The sequence below is a fragment of the Mauremys mutica genome, chromosome 4, assembly GCF_020497125.1.
Source record: "Mauremys mutica isolate MM-2020 ecotype Southern chromosome 4, ASM2049712v1, whole genome shotgun sequence".
Taxonomy (NCBI): domain Eukaryota; kingdom Metazoa; phylum Chordata; order Testudines; family Geoemydidae; genus Mauremys; species Mauremys mutica.
Window position 1 is genome coordinate 22,934,044 of NC_059075.1, and position 23,225 is coordinate 22,957,268.

A 23,225-nucleotide genomic window follows, 5' to 3' on the forward strand; every position below is an offset into this window, starting at 1 on the left:
GATGATTGCCCAGAGTGGTTATTTGGTAAGGGATGGCAAAAGCAAGGTGAATGGGCAGTATGTGTACTGGCCCTGCAGGGTTTGGGGTGGATGTCTGCCTCCTTACAGGGCCTAGTGAGCACAGAGGGGATTGAGCTGGGCACACCAGAACTTGATTGGAAGCATGGATGCCCCTTGACAGAAAAGAAAATTTCTCTAGGGCACAAGCAGAGCTGGAACCATGTCTGGGTACTGAGTACAATGTGCGTAACTATCTCTGTATGGTGCATTTTAAATTCATACTTTACTGTCGTGTTTAGGTGCCATATGCAAAATTAAGAGTCACATTTATATCTGTGTCCAAATCTGAACCATTATCCATTCTAAGCTGCCTTCTGAATTGATATTATTCTTTGTGGTTGTCTTTCAGGGAGGGTAGGGGGAGGAAATCTTACCAGGCTTTTGTACTGGTCTCTGTAGCTGTATGAAAGACCCTAGTGCAGGGATGGGCAAACTATGGTCTGGGGGCCGCATCCGGCCCTTCAGACATTTTAATCCAGCCCTCGAGCTCCTACTGGGAAGCGTGGTCGGGGGCTTGCTCCGTGCAGCTCCCAGAAGCAGCAGCATGTCCCCGCTCCAGCTCCTATGTGTAGGGGCAGCCAGGGGACGCTGCATGCTGTCCCTGCCCCAAGTGCCACCCCCACAGCTCCCATTGGCCAGCAAACAAGACCAATGGGAGCTGCAGGGACAGTGCCTGCAGACAGGGTAGCGCGCAGATCTGCCTGGCTGCAACTCCACTTAGGAGCCAGAGGGGGGACATGCCGCTGCTTCCGGGAGCTGCTTGAGGTTAGCGCTGCTTGGAGCCTGCCTCCTGGACCCTCTCCTCCGTCCCAACCCTGATCCCCACCCCCTGAACTCCTCAGTCCCACCCTCCTGCACCCCAGAGTCCGTATCCCCAGCAGAGTCCTCATCTCTCCCACCCGCACCCCATGCTGGAGCCCCCTCCCACACCCTGAACTCCTCATTTCTGGCCCCACCCCAGAACCTGCACCCCCAGCCGGAGCCCTCACCCCCTCCCGTACCCCAACTCCATGAGCATTCATGGCCCACCATACAATTTCCATACCCAGATGTTTGCCCACCCCTGCTTAGTGGGATGAGTTTTGTACCAGCCAGGCCTGGCAAATTGCAAGACTCTGGCTCTTCCTGACCTCTAGTGGCAGTGTATTCTACAATTCAGGGCCCTCTGCTGAGAATGCTCTGTGCTTGACTCTGTACAGTTTCACCCTTGGGATCATAGAATCTCAGGGTTGGAAGGGACCTCAGGAGGTCATCTAGTCCAACCCCCTGCTGAGCTACTATAGTGGAGTTCAGAGGAAGAGGTGGTGATTGAGGTAGCTTGGCCCTTGTTTCCTTATTTTTTATTATTTCTCTGTTGAACAAGACTTTTGCAAAGGATCTGGAATCAGACATAGTACTAGTGGAAAATATAGAGCATAAGTGTGACGAACTTCTGATGGCCAGTTATGGTTACCAAATATGTCTGTTAACTATTTGTGGTTTCCATGGAGTCTTCGTGGCAAGGCCCAGATAGAGCATGGTGCAAAAACCTTCATGTCGAACATTCACACATTTTGCTGCTTCTGTTCAAACAAATTCTAACCCAAGTCTTTGTGTTCATCTCTTGTTAGACATTTATACTACGTAATGTGATCACTGCACTGCTTTTAGGAAACGTGCTATGTCAATTGCAGAATGTATTAACTGTGCAAATGGTGGTCACTAGGTAAAGGACGCTTGCCCATTTTGATTGTTGTGTGTATAATTCCAAAAGCAGTTGCACCCTAACATGTAGATGATATTAATCACATTTTAATTTGAATTAAAAGCCAATTTTTAATTATACAAGTGAAAAACAATTTTTAAATAGACATTTCTTTTTAAACTCATAGGACTGAGTCCGGTGTTCCTTAGTTCTGTGTGTGCAGGGAATGCAGAATCAAGTGTGAATTTTTAAAACAGCCAAAGCTATTTGTCTCAAATGTGCTAAAAACAACAACAACAACAACAAAAAAACAAAAAAACAACACCCTGTACCCTGGGGCTGGAATCATGTCATCAGTGTTTCAGCATGAAGTTAATTTTATGTGCACAGTATAACCCTTTGCGAAAAAAGAGCAGAAGAGGCCATTATAATAGAAATGCTGACAATGCTAACCATAATGGTGTGAACTCACGACTATAATAAGACCTTCACCTCAGCTAGCAGCCTAATTCCAAAGAGCTGATGTTATCCACTAATGTAATCAGTTTGTTGGCTGTAACATAGGAAACTAGGAATTGGTCTATTTTATTGCTGTTTTTGGCATAAAGATTTCTTTAAAGAACAACAACAGTAAGATGCTAGGATTCAGGCAATTAGATTTACCTTTACTGTTTTAAATAATAAAACCCCGCTCTTTTCTTCATTTACAAATGTATAGTTTCCACTTCAGTGCAGATTGACAAAAGCATATTTTAGAAAGGGACAACAAGTGCTTTTCAAGGGCTAAAACATGCTTTCAGACTAGTGACCAGTAGTAAGGAAAGACCCAATTATGGAAAATGGTTGAAGGTTTACGGAGGGCGTCTCAAAGCATAAATGTTCATTTTATAAAATAGAAGTTTCCTCCGGGGAAGTTGATGAATGATTTCTGAGTGATTTGCAGCTGCATCCTAATGGGTGGGATGTGAAGAAGAAAAGAAATGACAGATCCCCTGTTAATAATTTAGAATTGTGTTTCAACAGCTAATGAAATTGCATCAGCTATGTGAAAAATTGGAAATGACTGCTTATGCATTTGAGCTGGTAAATTCAACATTTGCCATTCATACCTCTTTCTTTTGATACATTTTTTTTTTAGGGAACCTTCATTCAGTGACTCTTGGAGGTAGCTCCATTCTGGATCTTAATACAAAGCACGTCCAATTAACTTTTCTGCAATATCAGATGAAACCCTCATGGGTGAAATCCTAGCCCCCACTGAAGTCAATGGGAGTTTGTCATTGATTGTTGTGGGGGGCAGGATTTCACCCAATGTGAATAGCAGTATTGTACTGTCATAGAAAATTAAAAGGCTAGAAGCAGGTTGAGTAGCCCATCAAGTCTATTTGTGGAACTCCGATTGACTTTAATGGAATTCCTCACACCTTGGGCCTGATTCAAAGCCCATGGGAGTCAGGGTCATGGATGGCTTGTTGGACCAAGTCTTTTATCTCTCCACCTTGCCATTACTAAAGATGTTTAAGAAGCCAACAATATCGAGAACAAGATATTAGTTAAAGTATATGAAGGCATTTAAAGAGTAGAAAAGAATGAATGTAACCAAATAGTAATTGTGTCTCTAGTCCCTCACTTTGTAAATAACAAAGAGAGCAACAAAAATACCTTGACTTACAGCAGAAGAAAAAGTGCAAATTCTTGAAAATCTACCAACAAATCCTGAAAATACCCTAATGGCTTTTATTTGGGTTTGTTTGAAATTTCTTGAAAATCATGCCTTCTGAATTATACACGAATACTGTTCTACTTACAAGTGAGTCACATGCTTGTCTAGGACTCTTGAAAAGTAGGCTAAAGCCACTACAGTGACTACCTTGTTCATCTGATCAGCTTAAGGCAACATTAACCCTCTTCTTGGACTTGTCACCTAAGTATAGTCTTACTGCAGATATTACAACCATTTGTGAATGTATGCACACTGAGCTGAGGAAAGTCTGCTTGCTATCAGACTTAAATACAGAAATGTCTCAGAAGTTCTGCATTATATAGCTGTTGGTCCTGCATATTGCCAAATACCCATATGGCAAAGGGTATTTTAAGGCACGTAAACAATTCCAGAGTTGTTCTTAATCACATAATTGAAGAAATAAGACAAAGATGATGTAATGAAAGCTGCAATATTTTGTTTGTGTAAGGTAAAAAATGAGTGATTATTGAGCTGGAGTAGGGAGACAAGGAAATGCTGGGTAAAAATAATTTCTAAGCGGTATTCCCAAGTGGGCATTTTCTTCCTCTTTTATTATCTTGTCTGTAGCACACAGGGAAATACAAGATATTTATTTATGATTTATATTGTGAAAACCCCAAACAGGGCCTTATTGTGCTTTGTGCTGCACAAACATGTAGGAAGACACAGTCCCTGCCTCAAAGGGTGTGTGTGTATGAGGAGGGGAAAAGGGATCTATACATCAGTGAAGTGATCAGGGTGATGGTAGACATGCTACTTGTTAGCTCTTCTTTTTTTAATCAATGATCATTTATTTGATTTCTGTAAATGTTTGTTTTTATTATGGTAGTTGGAGTGGGACCAGGGGAAGTGTGTGTGTGTGTGTGTGTGTGTGTGAGCAAGGGGAAGAGGTGTATTGAGAAGGTGGGGGAGGAAGGGTTGTTTGGAGAGCAGAGAGGGACTACTGTATGGAAGGCAGGGAGAGTGAGCTGCCATCAGAATGACTGTGATTGGAAACAGGTTTCAGAGTGGTAGCCGTGTTAGTCTGTATCAGCAAAAATAATGAGGTGTCCTTGTGGCATCTTAGAGACTAACAAATTTATTTGGGCATAAACTTTCATGGGCTTAAACCCACATCATCAGATGATTGGAAAAAGGGGCAGGAGGAGTTTGGTGAAAGCCAATCAGCAGACAGAAAATAATGTCCTGGGATCTTGTCTCAGTTGAACTATATCTTTTTTCGTATGCCCAGCATTTCTTACTGCAGATGCAATTTAGCCAAGCGATAAATGATGAAAAGTAGTAAGGAGATAGTGAAAAGTAAGATTAAGAGAGAAATGTATTTCATTTATTTATTTAATTGGAAAACAATATGCTCCTTCCACATGCTGGGGAGTGTACATTTATTATAAGGAATCCTGGATAAAAAACTAAACGGGAGTTAAGTTTGCAAGGAACTAATAGTAACTTGGGGATGAGAAAGAAAAACAACATCCTCTACAAAAGGAACCCCACAAACAAACAATGTACACAAACATTGTAATTGTATTGTTAAAATTGCATTAGAAAATGAGGAAATTCACAGTTCAGGTTATTGCTAAAAGAAACCCAAACATTTGTAAGTATATGTAGATTTAAAGCTCCCGAATAACCTTAATTCTGCCCCAATAGTGACATCACCCTCCAGTTTTCCTTCTTTGTTCATGGGGGTGATCCTGAAAACCCCTTATGCCATGTGGCGCAGACTGTGACACATGATATAAGATGCTATTCAGTGTGAGTGAGGGTATTGGAAATTAACCCTGTGCAACATTTGGTTCCAAGATTTCTCTGTGGGATAAGAAATTCACCAACTAAATTGTCTATACCTCTGCTTCCAGTGCTTTCCCTTTCTCTATGGATTCTCTGATCCTGCAGGACTTCTACAACCCTTCAGAATGGTAGAAAATTACTATGGTTATTATTTGTATTATTATTCATATTCGAGGCTCCAGTAAAGATCAGGGCCCCATAGCACTATATGTTTTGCATCAACATATAGTGAGTGATATTCCCTGCCACAAAGAATTTACAGTCCAAATAAGCAAGCCAGACAAAGGATTGGAAGAGGCACACAGAGGTGAAGTGATTTATTCACACAGCAGCTTAATTTCAGAGCCAGAAACAGAACCTAAGTTTCCGGTATCCTAGTCTAATACCTTTTAACTGGACCACGTTGAATTTTGTGAATGGGCTGCAAGGATTAAGATTACTACATAATTTGCTTCTGGAAATACCGTCTGTATTAAAACTGCCTGATTCCTATGTCCCTGATGCATTGTATCTGTGCAGAGTTCAGAAAATCTACCCCTGCTGCGAACATGTGGCAAAAAGCATAAGACACTGGGGATATATGTTGACTACAGTTAATGCCTGATAAAGTAGAAAATAAACATTTTCACACCTTCCCTTTCCCAACTCTTAGACAAAATTCTATGTGTGAGCCTAGCAGCCGAAAGTCCACTGGAAATGGGATTATGAGAGTGCAAGAATTCCCTTGTCCTGCCCTGCCGTTGGCTTGCCGTCATGGCAGCCCAAAGAGTGGGAGCAGCTGGCCTAGGAAGGGAAGTGTCCAGGGAATGTGCTGATTCAGTGCATCCCTGGACACCCAGTGCTGCTGGAGCTCTTGTAGAGCCATGACCTGACAGCTGTTTTATGGGAGAGCAGCGCTGCAAGCACTACCTGCCTTTCCCTGGGGGTGAATCCCTTCTGGAGTGCAATGGCACAGGGGACATAGCTTTTGAAATTCCTCTCCCACCAGCAGGGATGAATGGAGCTTCTGGTATTAAGAAAAGGAAAGCACTTTTTCATCAACCTACTTTTTCAGGCTGATCCTCAAATAGATCGTTATACCAGTCAGGAGTGGGAAACCTCCCCAGCATATCCCACTGTTGTGCAACTCACTGGGTTCAACTTTTCACCTCAGTGGATGAGAGTTTTCCAGTGCAAGTAGCAGCTTTATTGTTTACGTAATAAGCAGAGATCACTCCTCTTGGCACAACCTGCTGACAGACATTTCGGGAGGGCTGTGATTAAATCATTTAATTCATACCTGCAGGACAAGATGTACCCTGTCACCAGTTTTATATCAAGGCTCTGTTTGTCGACAGTTTATATAAATAATTAATAGCTGTTGTAAGCTTGTTACTAACAAGCAGTATGTGTTATAGGTGGTTAGATCAACACATCAGTAGTAGGTGTCCTAGATGGTTATCAGTTATGATAAAAAGCAACCTGTTGCCCTGTGGGACTCAGTAACAATCTATAAAAAATGATTAACCATTTATTAAGACGACTTTTGACTAACCCTTTATATACTGTTTCTAAATGGTGCCTGAATATAAAGCCTGACCATGTATTCTTTGTGTCAGACATGCTAATTTCACAGCATCAAAGAGAATTTTCAGAAAGGAATTTTATAATCAACCTAAGCTCATCTAAAGTACCTTAAAAATAGCTAACCCAAAGACTGCACGGAAAGAGCATACAATGTGCCCAGATGTGTGTTGTGTAGTAGCTAAGGAGCAATACTAATTTGCAAGCACTTTAAAATGCACTTGCAGCAGTGGTTCTTTAACTAGTAACTGAGAAATCTGCTCCTGCTGGGCCTCTTCCCCTCAGCTCTCCTATCTCCTACTGCTTGGCTCCCAGAATGTTTAATTCTGTGGTCCACCAGAAAGGGCTCTGCAGTGACTATAGTTTGAAAACCACTGACTTGTAGTCGATGAAGTTGTAATGGCTGGTAACCTAAAAGAGGATAGACAGTCTTGTGGTTAGGGCATTGGCCTCGGGCTCAAGACACCCGAGTTCTCTTCCTGGCTCTCACACAGGGTTCCTGTGTGACCTTGGGTAATCACTTAACTTCTCTGGGCCTTCGTTTCACATCTGTAAAATAGGACTAGTAGTGTCTCTTCAACTCACAGGAGTGTTAGGAGGAGGAATTCATCACTGTGGCAACTGTAAACTGTAAGGGACAGGGAGTGTTTCCTTGTATGCGTGTAGTGCCTAGTAAAATGTTGTTCTGTTTGGGGCCTTTATGTAAAAACAATAGAGAAAATGAATGTTTGTGAGGCACTAGGGTGATGTGCCATAGAAAAGAAAGCCAATACCTCTTTACTATCCCTTCTTCTAAACTAAAATCAGTTTAAAAACACTCCCCACCCCCAACCTAAAGGCCAACCAGCAGAGATACAATAACAGAAGAAAGGGATTAAAGGCAATTCTCAACAGTCCAATGTTTAAACCAAACAAGCTATTCTTTTGACTAGATTCATCAAATGCTACATGGTTGGGTGCACCAGTTCAGAAAAAAATACAAACATATCCAACTTTGAGGGTCAATAATGAGAGCGTTCTGACTATGATGTGTTGGGCATTGTACAAAACACAAATAAAGACAGTACTTGCCCTGAGGAGCTTGCAGTCTAAAAGATAAACACATTCAACAAGATACTCTGAGAGGAGGTACTGAGAACATTGTAGTTTTCTTTACTCTTCTCTTCCCCACTGTATAATGCGTGAATTTATAATCCTCAGTTCCCAGTGTTGAGCTTCTTCTATATTTCATTGTTTTGAAGGGGCTGGATTCCACGCAGAAGTTCTATAACAACACAATAAAGGATATCTTTGCAGTATTTCTGACCTGGCTGGAACAGTTACCGGAGAGTCATAGATTCCAAGGCCAGAAGAGACCATTGTGATCATCTAGTCTGAGCTAACACAGGCCATAAAATTTCTCCAAAATAATTCCTAGAGCGCATCTTTTAGAAAAAATCCAATCTTGAATTAAAAATTGTCTGCAATAGAGAATCCACCACAATCCTTGGTAAATTGTTCCAATGGTTAATTACTTTCACCATAAAAAATTATGCCTTGTTTCCCATCTGAATTTGTCTCCCTTCAGCTTCCAGCCATTGGATCATGTAATATCTTTCTCTGCCAGATTGAAGAGCCCATTCTTAAATATTTGTTTCCCATTCAGATACTTGCAGATAATAATCAAGTCACCCTTTAACCTTCTATTTGTTACGCTAAATAGATTGAGCTCTTTGAGTCTATCACTATAGGGCATGTTTTCTAAACCTTAGATTTTAGAAGACAACATTTAATGTGATTTCCACCCTGATTTCTTGATCAGAGCTTCAACTAAATTCCCAAGGTAAGCAATCCCCACCCCCCGATTTGGAACAGGGATTTAAACTCATGTTTCCCATTTCTCAGGCGAGCGTCCTAAGCACTGGGCCATGGCCTGTTGAAGCTTTTCCACTTAGTATAAGTATCTAAATATTCAGTGGGCCAGAGAAATATTCTATAGTTCAGTGATTGGGGCATTCTCCTGGGACGTGGGAGCCCAAGTTCAAGCACTCGTTCCAGTGGTTATTTAATTATATACAGTGGAACATCTTCAGCAGGAGAGATTGAGGGTCCCATCCCAGAATAGCCCATATCTCACTGGTTAGGGCACTCTCCTGAGAACTAAAATATGTGGGTTCAAATCCCTGCTCCAACTCAGGCAGAGTGGGAACTGGACCTGGGTCTCTACAGCCTAGGGGAGTGCTCCAGTGTAAGTCTGCTGCTATTATACTGCTTGTGAGAAAGGGCTCGGGTGCCTAACTCCAGGAGAGGGTTCCGGCCTGTGACTCCTGAGAGGCGATCGGTGCTCCCTGCAGCACAGACTTAGGTGCCTATGTCCCTTTGAGGGGTGAGGCTTGGGCCACACCCCCTCTTCAGCATTACTTATTGGCTAATTTAGGCAGCTGCCTGCTCAGCTCACTGGCTTTTGTATATCCCATTCTTAGGTGCCTAATTCTTCCCATACATTGTATAGGAATCCTGGGTGCCTAAATTGTCGATTCCATTAGGCAGCCGGGTGCTTAAAGTGAGGTGTTGCAATGCTGCACCTAAATCCTCTTTGTGGCTGTATGCTTTAGACTCTGTCCTTGTAAAGCCACAGTATTGATTGGGGCTGTGGAGTATTTATATGTGGGAATGGTTTCTTGCCTTACTATATATAAACCATGTACAGTGAGATTATCACGAGAGGTGCCATATAAATTAATAACTCAATGTGTCTCAGTCTCATTCAGGTATCAATTGTTTATATGTTTCGGCCCTTCTGCCAGCTCTGCTTAACTATCCTCGCTCCCTATAAATCCCTGCCTGCCTATTCTTGTGGTTGGCTCTTGGCAACATTTTATCTTTAATTGTCACACACAATCAGCCCATTTATCTCACTACCCAATAAACAGTCTACAGATGAAAGTGCTCATGGCATGTAAATAACAGCAGTTGCAAAATATCAGCTGTAGATTGCATCAAGGAAAGGGCCATACAAATATCCTAGAACAGGGCTGGGCAAACTTTTTGGCCCGAGGGTCACATTGGGGTTCTGCAACTGTATGGAGGGTGGGGTAGGGAAGGCTGTGTCTCCCCAAACAGCCTGGTCCCTGATCCCCTGACTGCCCCCCTCAGAACCCCCAACCCATCCAACCCCCCCATCTCCTTGTCCCCTGACCGCCCCCTCCTGGGACCCCTGCCTCCTATCCAACCCCCCTGCTCCTTGTCCCCTGACCGCCCCCTCCCGGGACCACTGCCCCCTATCCAACCCCCCTGTCCCCTGACTGCCTCGACCCCTATCCACATCCCCACCCCCTGACAGACCCCTGGGACTCCCACATCCTATCCAACCACCCTCTGCTCCTCGTCCCCTGACCCCCCCCCCCGGACCTCCCACTCCAACTGCCCCCTGGGATCCCACCCCCTTATGCAACCCTCCCTGCTCCCTGTCCCCTGACTGCCCTCCCGACACCTATCCACATCCTCACCCCCTGACAGGCCCTCCGGGACTCCCACTCCCAACCCTCCCTGTTCCCCATCCCCTGACCGCCCCCCCGCAACCTCCGCCCCATCCAGCTGCCCCCTCCTCCCTAACTGCCCCCCAAGACCCTCTGATCCCTTACCCAACCCCTCCGCTCCCTGCCCCCTTACCAGCAGCAGGAGCTCGCAGCAGTGACACCCAGCCAGAGCCACACTTCCCACGCTGCCCAGTGGGAGCAGCAGGCCAGAGCGTGGCCGCGTGGCTGCGGGGGAGGGGGAGAGGACTAGGCTCCCCGGCCGGGAGCTCAGGGGCCAGAGCAAGCCGTGGTTTGCCCACGTCTGCCCTAGAAGAACCTGCTTCAATATAGAAAAATAACTCCCACTGACCGCACACCCCTATCACCCCACATTAGAACCCATATGGGTATCATCAAACAATTTACAATTCATACTTGATGGGGACCACTTCCTGCAAGAAATCTGTCTTGAATCCCCTCTTCTGACCATCAAACAACCCCCCAACCTTGCCAAGCTCATCATCAAAGCAAGCTCCCCACGGACCAGGACACACCAATTCACAGTGGCACCAATCCCTTGCCAGAACAACGGATGCAAAATCTCCAGACATATCTCCATTGCTACAATGATCTGTATCCCCCACAACGCACCTTGCAAGATCCATGGTTCCTACACATGTGAATCACAACATGAGGTGTACCTCATCCACTGCATCAAGTGCCTCATAACAATTGTGTGGGTGAAACCAGACAATCACTATGTCAGAGGTCCCCAAACTGTGGGGCGTACCCCCTAAGGGGGCATGGAGGACCATTTGAGGGGGGCACGGCTGGGGCCTGGGCCAGCCCTCAAAGGGGGTGGGGAGGGAGCGCCACCCAGCTCTGCTCCTGGCTCTGGCTGCCGGCCCAGGCTGCTATTCCCATGCCTGGGGCTCCTCTGCTCCCAGCCCTGCACCTGGGGTCCGGGCTGCCGGCTTGGCGCCCTGGCTGCTGGCTCCACTCCTGGCCCCACCCCCAGCCCCACCTGTGGGTCCAGCCTCAGCCCCTTACCCTTGTCTGCACCCCCATTCCCGGAGCCACGGCCCGGCTTCGGGAGGAGGATGCTGACAGGGATGGGGGGCTGGTGTGTGTGAGGTCAAAGTTTGGGGGCCACTGCACTATGTTCTTGAATGAATTCACATAGAAATATGATAAAAGACCAAAACACCCCATCACCATGAGCAAGCACTTTTCACAAAGTGCCATAGCTGATTATTCTGCATTCATCCTCAGAGGAAACCTGCACAATACCTTCAAAAGGCCTGTCTGGGAACTAAAATTCATAATTCTGCTAGACACAGTGCCAGCTCTAGGCACCAGCGTTCTTGGGGCGGCACTTTTCAAGGGGCTGCACTCCCGTTCCTTTGGGGGCAACACTTTTCAAGGGGCTTCACTCGGTTTTTTTGTTTTCTTTGCTTTGGCAGTGGCACTCCGCCCCCCCCCCTTTTATTTTTTTTGCTTGGGGTGGCAAAAAACCTGGAGTCGGCTCCCTGGCTAGACACCTAAAACCAGGGACTCAACAGGGACACTGATTTTATGGCTCATTACAACAATTTGTAACACACCACACTGCCTCTTTTCCTTAATTTCCCACTTCAGATCCCTTATGCATCATGCATGACAATCTAACCCTCAACTGCCCACTTCATTTCAAGTGACTGCCTACAACATGCATTACCCTTTCTGATTCACAATCTGTCCCAACTAGAATTGAGCTCAGTTGCTCTGATTTCCCTCCCCCGACCTGAAGAAGAGCTCTGTGTAGCTTTAAAGCTTGTACCTTCCACCAGCAGAAGTTGGTCCAGTAAAAGATATTACCTCACCTACCTTCTCTCTGTAAGTTGCAAAAGTCACTCCAAGAAGATTACTATGTACATTGCCATCTTTCTGCTTGGCTATGTAAGTCAAATGGTCAAATAATTGTGTCCCAGGGGAATTTTGTTTTGAAACAAACTTTGAAGTCGACTAAAATATTTGGTTTGTCCAGGTCAAAGCAAATAGAATATACACTGCATGGGAATAATGTAATCAATGTGACGGTTTTCAACCTCACTGACTGTGAAAGGGTTAAAAAATACCAATAAAAGCATCTATTTAACATCATACATTCTGGCATTTTTTCTTGCATTTTCCTATCACAGTATTTGATGAAACAGCTTTTGTTTGCTCACACTTGTCTCTTTTAAAATTCATATATCAGCAGTAAAAGCTATTTTTTCTGTAACAGCTTGCACTTAGTTCCCGATGGAGACAGAAGCCTAGTCATTCCATTGCTTTGGATTTTAACATGAAGCTTAATTCTTTTTTAAATCTAGAGACTTTTAGTGCCCCAGACGCCAGAGATTGTAACCAATTTACATGCTGCAATAATACTCGTTTAGCAATCTGTACAAGTTCTTTACAATAGAAAAGGAATGTAGTCTGTGAACATTAGACCCCTACATATCATTTGAGGGCATATAAGGGCAGTGGCAGAAGAAAGTCAGTCTACACCAGGGGTAGGCAACCTATGGCATGTGTGCCAAAGGCGGCACGCGAGCTGATTTTCAGTGGCACTCACGCTGCCCGGGTCCTGGCCACCGGTCCGGGGGGCTCTATATTTTAATTTAATTTTAAATGAAGCTTCTTAAACATTTTAAAAACCTTATTTACTTTACATACAACAATAGTTTAGTTATATATTATAGACTTATAGAAAGAGACTTTCTAAAAACATTAAAATGTATTACTGGCATGTGAAACCTTAAATTAGAGTGAATGAATGAAGACTCGGCACAGCACTTCTGAAAGGTTGCTGATCCCTGGTCTACACAATATGAGTCACTCCTGATCTCTGGAGCTGCCTTTATAACTGCATAGCAAAAGGAGAGGGGTTGTTTGTCTGTCTGTTGCATTTCAAAGGTACTTTTCTCCCTGGCATCTAAGTGTCCTGTTACAGCTAAAATGTTGTGCATGATGAGTGTATGTGCATTGGGCTACCTGAGAGAGCACTTTTAGGCCCTGATCCTGCAAACACGTACATATAGGTGCTTAACTTTAAGCATATGAGTAGCACCATTGACTTCAATTGAACATCACATATGCTTAAAACTGTGCACATATGGGATTCCCGGATTTGGGCCTTAATTAGCCGTTATATTGGAGAATGGTGCAGAAAGCAAGATCAAGAGCCAAAATCTGGTTGCCCTGCTCGCACAGTGGCCTTCCTGGAGATAAGCTGGATTTAGCCCCATATTTGAAATGTAGCGAGCATGAGCGCTAAAAGAAAAGTAAAATGACCTTCAGTAAATTAGGAAAAGAGCGTTACCATAGAATCTATGATCAAAGTGATGGTGCAAAGAAACAGCCACAGCCCCTTTCTCACAAGCATCTTCCTTATTGACTATCCTAATAGCCCATTACAGCTTTTTACAGGAACATTTCCTCAGTATGCCTTTCTGGGGGATGGGCCCTTTAATTGGACAGAGAGGTGGTGCTGCAGCTCCAGCAGGGTCATAATGCAATTTGTTGCTTTTTATTGCATTGCTTCTTTCTTCTCAGCAGTAAGTATCCTTAATTCCTGCTATGTTTTCTTTTTCTTAGGGTTTGTCTTCACTACCGGGGTAAGTTGACCTAAGTTACGCTACTCCAGCTACATGAATAACATAGCTGGAGTCGACATAGTTTAGGTTGACTTAACCCGGTGTCTTCACTGCACTGCATCGATGAGGGACACTCTCCAGTCAACTTACCTTACTCTTCTTCGAGAACTGGAGTTGACTGGAGAGTGCTCTGCCATTGATTTAGTGGATCTTCACTACACCCGCTAAATCGACACCCACTGCATCAGCAGCGTCAGTCTCCCAGGAGTAAAGACAAGCCCCTAGTCTTCAGGAGATGGCACCTTTTCACAGAATGTGTTTCTCCTCTTAAAACAAACTGAAAATACACATGTAATATCCTGTTCTTCTCTGACTCACCATCTCACAGTTCTCACAGGTACTACCTGAGTGGTGTTGTAGCCATGTTGGTTTTAGGATATTAGAGAGAAGAGGGGGTGAGGTAATCTCTTTTGTTGGCCCAGCTTCTGAAAGCTTGTCTTTCATACCAACAGAAGTTGGTCCAATAAAAGATATTACCTTACCCACCTTGTCTCTCTAATGTATTGTATAAGGCAGCGTTGCCAAATTGTTATGAAAACTTTCTAGCTCCGATACAAAATCTGCTTGCTTGATGTGTGCCATGATGATTACAATTTAAAAAATTGTATAGACATAAAAGAAAATTACTTAGCCTGAGTGAATAGGCAGTAGAATTTTGCAAGGCTGTTGTAAATGTGGTGATTGCTATTTTTTTAGCACAGGTAATAGTTTCTAAATGGTATGTGGAGTTTCTGGATATACAACTGATTACTATTGATCTAGATCTCCTATCAAAATATTTTTCCATAAGATTTTTTGATGATAATGCTTTGGAATACTTTTTGGCTGGTTTCGCCTTTTTTATGCCTCTCCTAGTCAGGACTGAGGTGTCCACTTACATTAAGAGGTTTAAAAGTGTTTGGAATCTCCAGCACTGAAGGATAAGACTTTGACAGTCTGAGCTCAGGCAGAAGGGTATGATAAATGTATGTTGGATAGAGGGTTACACTTGCACATCTCAGAACTTCAATTGAGATCAATGGGAGTTTTGGCAATGCTGGATTGGAGTTAGGGTGACCAGACAGCAAATGTGAAAAATCGGGACGGGGTGGGGAGTAATAGGAGCCCATATAAGAAAAAGACCCAAAAATCGGGACTGTCCCTATAAAATCAGGACATCTGGTCACCCTAATTGGAGTCTTTCTTGAACTTCCAAGTTAGCATGAAAGTATTTTCCATGAATTGGTAGTGGGAAATCCTAACTCTTGGCATCATTTGGAGATTAAAAGCATTCTGCAATTTTCCGTTAGTGGTATTGAAGTCCATCAATGAATCCTTTCAGAAACACCACCTGGTATGTCCTAAAACCTTCTCTGCCTATCACCTATAGCACAGTGTTACCACTCTAAAGAAGGGCCATGAAAAGCTAAATGCCATTGGAATTTAGTAATGTAGGCCGCAATTGTAAACTGTGGTAAAGCTGAGTTTCTCTAGAGAAAAAACCTGTAACTGATTAAATCATGCCTTTAGCTAAGTACAAATGAGTTTGAAGTGAGTAACAACAGTTACAAACTTCCTGGTTGCTGTCCATTTTCAAAATGAAACTAGACAAGAAGATGGCAGGAAAAACCTCCTGGTCAAATCTGACTTTAAACCCAAAGAAACAGAACAAAAGAAACAGTCAGGGTTATGGGCCTTTAAAAATTTGGTTAGTGCAATATGAATGTCCACACAATAGAGTCCAGCTTCAAGTCCTTAATTTTCACTGAGAACTTAATAAAATAAACATCTCTTGGATGTAACCAGTTTAGGATATTCTATCTTGTGGCCTGCCATGGGTAACAGTGAATGCAGAGAAGCCTAGAATTCTAGTGTATGGGTTTCTAGTCATGGCAAGTCATGGGAGATTTGATTCTCAGACTTGTCAATGGCCTAATTTTGAATGTTGCTGCTCCTGGATCTTGGTGTAGTGTGACTTGAAAGACCTGTTCCTCCCTCTGCCCCCCATCCTTATTTTAGAAAAAAAGGAAAAACTTTTGTGGGACAGTATTTATTCTTTTTAAATGGTGACTGTTTGAAAACTGTGACACGCTTGCAGGGTGGATTTGATTTAATCACTAGTCAGGAAGACTCGATTTAATCACGGATTTCTACATTCTTGTTGGTTGTTATAACCTTAATACATATTCTTCATAACTCTGAGATAGATGTAGGTTTCATTTTTAGAAGGTACACACTATACATTTTTAAAGTGATTTATTTTGAAAACGTTTCAGATTAGTTTTACAGCTATATCAGAAAATGAATGTTTGGTTATTTCATTTACCAAAGGTAATTGAAGCAGATATTTATGAAGTCATTGGGAGGTGAACTGTCTCCAATTCAACAGGTTAAGCATTAATATTTGGAGGATTTTCTTGCCATGCTGTATTAAGAAGAGAACATCACCAGACAAACATTTAAATTGTTTTATTTAACTAAAACAACAATGTTATGTATTCTGGATTTTTTTCTTCAACAGCAAACATATAATATTTTAACAAAACAAGCATATGAATTTTTGAATTTAGTTAAACATTCAAGTTTTTTAAAATTGGGTTGTTTTTGTTAAAATTGTTTTTAACTTAAATAGTTAAAAGAAATATTTAAAAAAACAAAACAAAAATTAAATTGACTATGTCAGTCAGGTCAACATGAGAAATTTTAAATATTGGCTTGTGCAGCTAACTCAGCCGTCTTCACCTTCATTTTCCTATTTGTTCATAATCTGGAAAAGAAAAACTAGCTTTCCTGCTTTTTCAGGTCCCAAACAATTTCTCAATTTGAAATGAATTAGTCCAAAGGTTATTATATGAAAGGTGATGAAACGATTATTTATTTATTTATTTTAGGTGGCATCGTTGCATCTTGAAATTACAATCTTCCTTGGTACTCCATGTGGGCTGCTTGTTTCCAGCATGTCTAAGGTAGGACATCTCCTAAGATCACTTACACACATACGTCTCATCTTGCAGTAAATCTGTAACTGCCATTGCTCTCCCTCTGTGCCTGATCCTCTGAGGATATGAGCCTATTGCAGGCCCACCGAGTGGTGTATGACTCTTCAGGTCAAGCTGTGGCAGCTCATGCTTTTAGCTTTAGAGGTCCTTGGTTCAATGGCAGAATAGCATCTGTCACTCTTGGGCGAAACTCCTACTGAGAGCAACAGAAATTTTGCCTGAGTAAGGAAATGACACTGTTGGCCTGCATTGTGCAGGAGGTCAGACTAGATGATCATAATGGTCCCTTCTGACCTTAAAGTCTATGAGTAAATGGCCCCCCTAACATTTATTCACCACTTCTCCCACTCCTCAAGAAGCACAGTCAAACTGGTTTCTGTCAGAACACTTCTCTTCTGCCTTCTCACAGATTTTATGGTCTCATGGGAACGTATGTTCATTAATTAGAAGGGAATCCAAGACACCAAACCCAAGTGAAACATCATTATAGTTAGAGTGGAAAACTATGAGAATTGATCAGTAAGGCTGCATCACTTTAAAAAGTCACAACTCTCCCTCCTGCTAATACTGCAATTTCATACAGAGAGCTGGTAAAATTAGCTGTATCTATGCTGGGAGGACGCAAGGTGATATTTTTACATATATGTTATGTTAGAGGCTAAAACAATCCACAAAACTGAATGCATTTATAGACAACTAGGGAAAATACTGAGTGTGTGTATGTGTGTATATATTGTTATGAGCTGGGGGAAACCTTTTTAGAGTTAAAACCTTGTTCAAACTGATGTGGGAACAAGCCCTTCCTTTAAGATATTTACAAGAGACAGTTAAGGGGCCACACCTCAAAGCCTCATAGAGTTTGCCCAGAAACTAGCACCATGTGAGTGGAGGGTTCAACTAGGTATTGGCCAGATGAGTGTATGTACGGCCAGGTCTAGTCTACAGACTTATATCGGTAGAACTGCGTTACTCGGGTATGAAAAATCCATACCCCTGGGCGATGTAGTTATACCAACCTAACTCCCAGTGTAGACAGTGTTAATGTCTCACAGGAGGGCTTTTCCCATTGACCAGGGGCGCCATTTCAGATTTTGGTTGGGGGCTGGGGGGCAACTTTAACCGTGATTCCAGGGACTACTTAGGCACCTGGAAACTCTAGGGGTATTTTGCAGATAATAATTTAGAAACTAGCTGATAGGAGCACTGTATCTAATGCCTATATAAAAAAAAGAGAATTAAATAAATATTAGACCCACTAAGCTCTAATACTAACATGTTCTCACATCTTGTGACAAGTCACTTAAGGTACACTGGTTAGGTTTAAAATTATAATGTATATTCTTTGTTACTAACTCTTGAATGCAGCAATTGAAACAATTGTAGAAAAATCTAGATTATGTTCTATCACTTTTTTCCAGTTCACTAAGCTTGAAATAGATCATTTAATTTTGGAAACATCCTCCGAGGGCAAGGCCCTGTGAGTTTATACTGCACCTGCAGGAGCTCTAGGGGTGTTACTTCACTACAAATAATAGACTAGAAACTGACTTTAAACAGGAGTAAAACTGACACTTTCCAGTCACTTTCATAGTATTGCCAATCCCAAATGTACAAAAATCATGAATCAGGCTCACCAAAAATCATGAGATTGGCTTTAAAATAATGAGATTATGTAAAAGCAATAGATTTGGTATTCTTTTTATTTGTCTTCTGCTTTTTGAGCCATTAGGGTGCACTGGGGTCACATTTTGAAGCTTTTTCCACAACCATGAGGACTAGACGCTTCATTTTCCTTTCAGAATGAAGGCTGAAATCATCACATATCTGCTTGACTCCAGGAGCTAGGACTTTAAGGAAAACAATTATCATGAGACTCATGACAAAATCATGAGAGTTGGCAACACAACTTTCACTTCTGTTTAAAGGCTAGTTACTTTCCAGAAGGTTCTTAAACACAACGCTACAGTGATTGAGTTGCAGTTCTCATAGGAGAATATGTAAAACTAAACACCAAGAAAATTCCACATTTTAAAGTTGAGAAAAAAACGGAGACTTCTGAACTATATCAGTGCCACTGCAGGCAGGAAAGCTCTGGGCAGCTCTTTGTTTAGAAAGAAAGTGGGAGAGTCAAATCTTCTAGTCCTTAATCCAGTAAAACTTCTATTACCATCAACACCTTCACTCATAGATATTAACATGTGCTTAATAACTATACTCTTCATACTGAAATATCTGAGCCATCTTATCCAGGGCTACATGTTTTATACACATTGGCTCAGGGACTACATTTTCTGGCATATTCTGAGCAGTGCTGAGAACCACAGATGATGCTAAGTGAATAATACAAATCACGACAATAATTGTCAACTTTATGGACTCTGTGGATGCAATTTCTGTTCTTTGTTCTGGAATTGGCCTGGATACACCTGAAACCTTAAGAATTTGACACATAAACACATCTGATACTTATACAACACTTCCTCATTCCTTCCTTTTCTCAAACTCAGAACAAAAAATGATAAAACAAAATGGTTTTCAGTTAAAATGTAAAATTGCACAGCAGCCACTGCTCTGCAAACCAGCATGGGGCAAAATCTGCCACCTCTTGAAAGTTAAGTGATCTCCTCTCATCTGACTCTCATTCTCCATCCTTCCTGACCTCTGTGCTGCTTTTCATGCTGTCAACCATGACATCCATCCCAACCTCCTGGAACCATTTGCTGGAGTCTCAGAGAACTGGTCACCTTTGTTTTGCTCCCATTTTTCAGAGTCCTCTTTTTTTGCAGCCTGCAGCAGAGAGAGAGGCTGATTTGCTAGATAGGGAGCTAGCCCTCAAAGACTTGGCAGTTCTACTCTTCCCCTATGGACTTTGTGTATGACCTCAGGCCAGTGCCTTAGGGACAGAGTTTCAAAGGTTTTTTAGGCACCCAAGGATGCAGCTAGGCATCTAGTGGGGTTTACAAAGCACCTAAACTCGGCGCTTTTGAAAATCCCACTAGGTGCCTAAATACCTTTGAAAATCTGGCCTTTAGTCTCTCTGTGTCTCAGTGTCCCATCTGTACAATGGGGGTAACAGCACTGCTCTACCTCACCGAGGGGCTGTGAGGAGAAATAGGTTAGACCCTGTGAGGTGCTCAGATACTATGGTGATGGGACCATGTAAGTACCACAGGTAGAGTGGGAGCTTCTCTATACCACTGCTATCCATTTCCCTGGTTTTGACCACTTTTCGCCTATGCCTCCCAAATTTCCCCCTTTTCTGAATGTAACTTTGGCTCAGAGGGTGGCTGTATTTTTTCGGAGTCCCCTGCGTTCCCTCTAAAACAACCCCCAACCCCACCCCTAGGGATTCCTTTTCTTATCTAAATCACCCTGCCTCTGTAAATCAAATACTGACACCCTACCCAAGGACACGTCTCCTCTGCAGAACTTACATTTCACACTAATGCTGTACTGTAGTTAAGAGCTCCTCCTGGGAGCTCACACACCTCCTGTATGAAACTTGGGGGTGGGCTCCCACCCCCCTGCTCCTCCCCTGCTCCCCCTAATTGGCACCCCTACCCAGGGCCGGTGCAAGGAAGCTTCGTGCCCTAGGTGAAACTTCCACCTTGTGCCCCCCCCCAGCCCTGTGGCAGCTCCCCGCCCACCCACCCCCGCCCTGAGGACCCCCCACAGCAGCTCCCCACCCCAGCTCACCCCTGCTCTAATTCTCCTCCCCTCCCAGGCCTGCGGTGCCAAACAGCTGATTTGCGCCGCAAACCTGGGAGGCGGGAGAAGTGGAGCGGATGCTGCGCTGGGAGAGGGAGTCTGAGCCGCACGTGTCAGCGTACCTCCGCCAGCGCAGCCCAGGAACGGTGTAAAAAAAAATAATTAGGGGCACTGCTTTTTGGCGCCCCCAAATCTTGGCGCCCTAGGCAACCGCCTAGTTTGCCTTAATGGTAGCACTGGCCCTGCCCCTACCATTGACATAGCTACCGTCTCTTGGGGAGGTGGATTAACTATGCAGATGGGAGAAGCTCTCCTGTGGGTGTAGTAGCATCTTCACTAAAGCACTACAGTGGCACAGCGGTACTGGTGCAGCCGGGCTGCTGTGGTGCTGTACATGAAGACATGCCCTGAGAGAACACACCCAAACTGAGAACAGTCAAAAACGGGGAGACACAGAGGCTAAAAGCAAGAAAGCCTAGCAGTAGCCCGTGAACACAGTGTGACCCTGCCAGGGTGACCAGATGTCCTGATTTTATAGGGACAGTCCTGATTTTTGGGTGTTTTTCTTATATAGGCTCCTATTACCCCTCTCCCCGTCCCGATTTTTCACATTTGCTGTCTGGTCACCCTAGACCCTGTGAAAAGCTAAAGAGTGAGCTTTTAGGTCTGGTGTTGGCTAAAGAGGCTTGGGACTGTAAGCTAAGAAATTTCTCCTTTTGTTCTTGGTTCCTCCTGCATTCAAAGACACAGAATTTTCTATATCTTTGTAAATAAAACCATATCAAAGAAATACCTATCACCAATGTCTGCTCCCAACTGGACCATCCTAGGGCCCTGAAATTTGACTAATTGCTCAGGTCAAAAAGGAGCAACAAGCTATTAGGTACATGTTATTTACAAGTAGAGCCAGAGTGTTGGCTGTTGAAAGGGTTTGGCAGCTCACTCTTCCATAGTCTAGGAGTTTTTATTAATAGAATATCAAGGTTGGAAGGGACCTCAGGAGGTCATCTAGTCCAACCCCCTGCTCAGAGCAGGACCAATTCCCAACTAAATCATCCCAGCCAGGGCTTTGTCAAGCCTGACCTTAAAAACCTCTAAGGAAGGAGATTCCACCATCTCCCTAGGTAACCTATTCCAGTGCTTCACCACCCTCTTAGTGAAAAAGTGTTTCCTAATATCCAACCTAAACCTCCCCCACTGCAACTTGAGACCATTACTCCATGATCTGTCATCTGTCGTCCAGCTTTTCTAAATAGTCCTGAACCACTTCTTTCTCCACAGAGGGCTGGTCACCTTCTCCCCATGCTGTGCTGCCCAGTGCAGTAGTCTGGGAGCTGACCTTGTTCATGAAGACAGAGGCAAAAAAAGCATTGAGTACATTAGCTTTTTCCACATCCTCTCTCACTAGGTTGCCTCTCTCATTCAGTAAGGGGCCCACACTTTCCTTGACTTCTTGTTGCTAACACACCTGAAGAAACCCTTCTTGTTACTCTTAACATCTCTTGCTAGCTGCAACTCCAAGTGTGTTTTGGCCTTCCTGATTTCACTCCTGCATGCCTGAGCAATATTTTTATATTCCTCCCTGGTCATTTGTCCAATCTTCCACTTCTTGTAAGCTTATTTTTTGTGTTTAAGATCAGCAAGGATTTCAGTGTTAAGCCAAGCTGGTCGCCTGACATATTTACTATTCTTTCTGCACATGGGGATGGTTCGTTCCTGCAACCTCAGTAAGGATTCTTTAAAATACAGCCAGCTCTCCTGAACTCCTTTTCCCCATCATGTTGTTCTCCCGTGGGATCTGCTCATCAGTTCCCTGAGGGAGTCAAAGTCTGCTTTTCTGAAGTCCAGGGTCCATATTCTCCTGCTCTCTTTTCTTCCTTGTGTCAGTGATTATTTACGCTGTGATGGATTTCTCCTCAGGTGCAATTTTTAGGCATGTGTTGACCCTAGTTAACACGAACATTGAACCAAACCAGAACTATCATCCTGATACAATGTTTAAAAAAAATAGAGCCTTGCTGTTTGGATTTCAGAGAAATGATTCTTTAAATAAACCAAGGGAAACACCAGGGACTGCATACAAATAGTCTTTTAGAGCCTAATCCAAAGCCACTGAAGTAATTGGAATGACTCATTTATTTCAATGGGTTTTGGATCCAATCCTCACTGCTTGCTATGGTGTTACTAATTCAGTGTAAGAGTACTTCTTATTAGGCAGGAGGCAGCATCCCACTGCGACGCTGGCAGACCAGGTCCCAGCTCAGGCAAAGGTTCCTAGGCCTCATTGAACACTTACAAATGCATAGATGGAAATGAGTCAGGCTTACCTGTGTGTTAGCATTATCAGAATAAATATTAGAGTTATAACAATTTGTTTGGTGTGCTTTATGGAATGCTTGCAGGATGCTGCCTGTATTAATCCTACTTACAATCTCTATATCCCATGTTATAATGTTTAATGTTATCTCTGTAACTATAAAAAATGTTTAAGACTGTAAATTCCCCACAGTCAGGGGAGAA

The 23,225-nt window shown here is 43.3% G+C and overlaps 1 long non-coding RNA gene across 2 annotated transcripts in view; it reads left to right on the forward strand.

The window, feature by feature from the left end:
* Positions 1-23,225, forward strand: part of LOC123369294 — a 264,984-nt gene that overhangs the window by 6,673 nt on the left and 235,086 nt on the right. For both annotated transcript variants that reach the window (XR_006578988.1, XR_006578987.1), the window contains exon 2: positions 16,890-16,964. This is a non-coding gene — a long non-coding RNA (uncharacterized LOC123369294). The remainder of the gene's footprint in view (positions 1-16,889; positions 16,965-23,225) is intronic.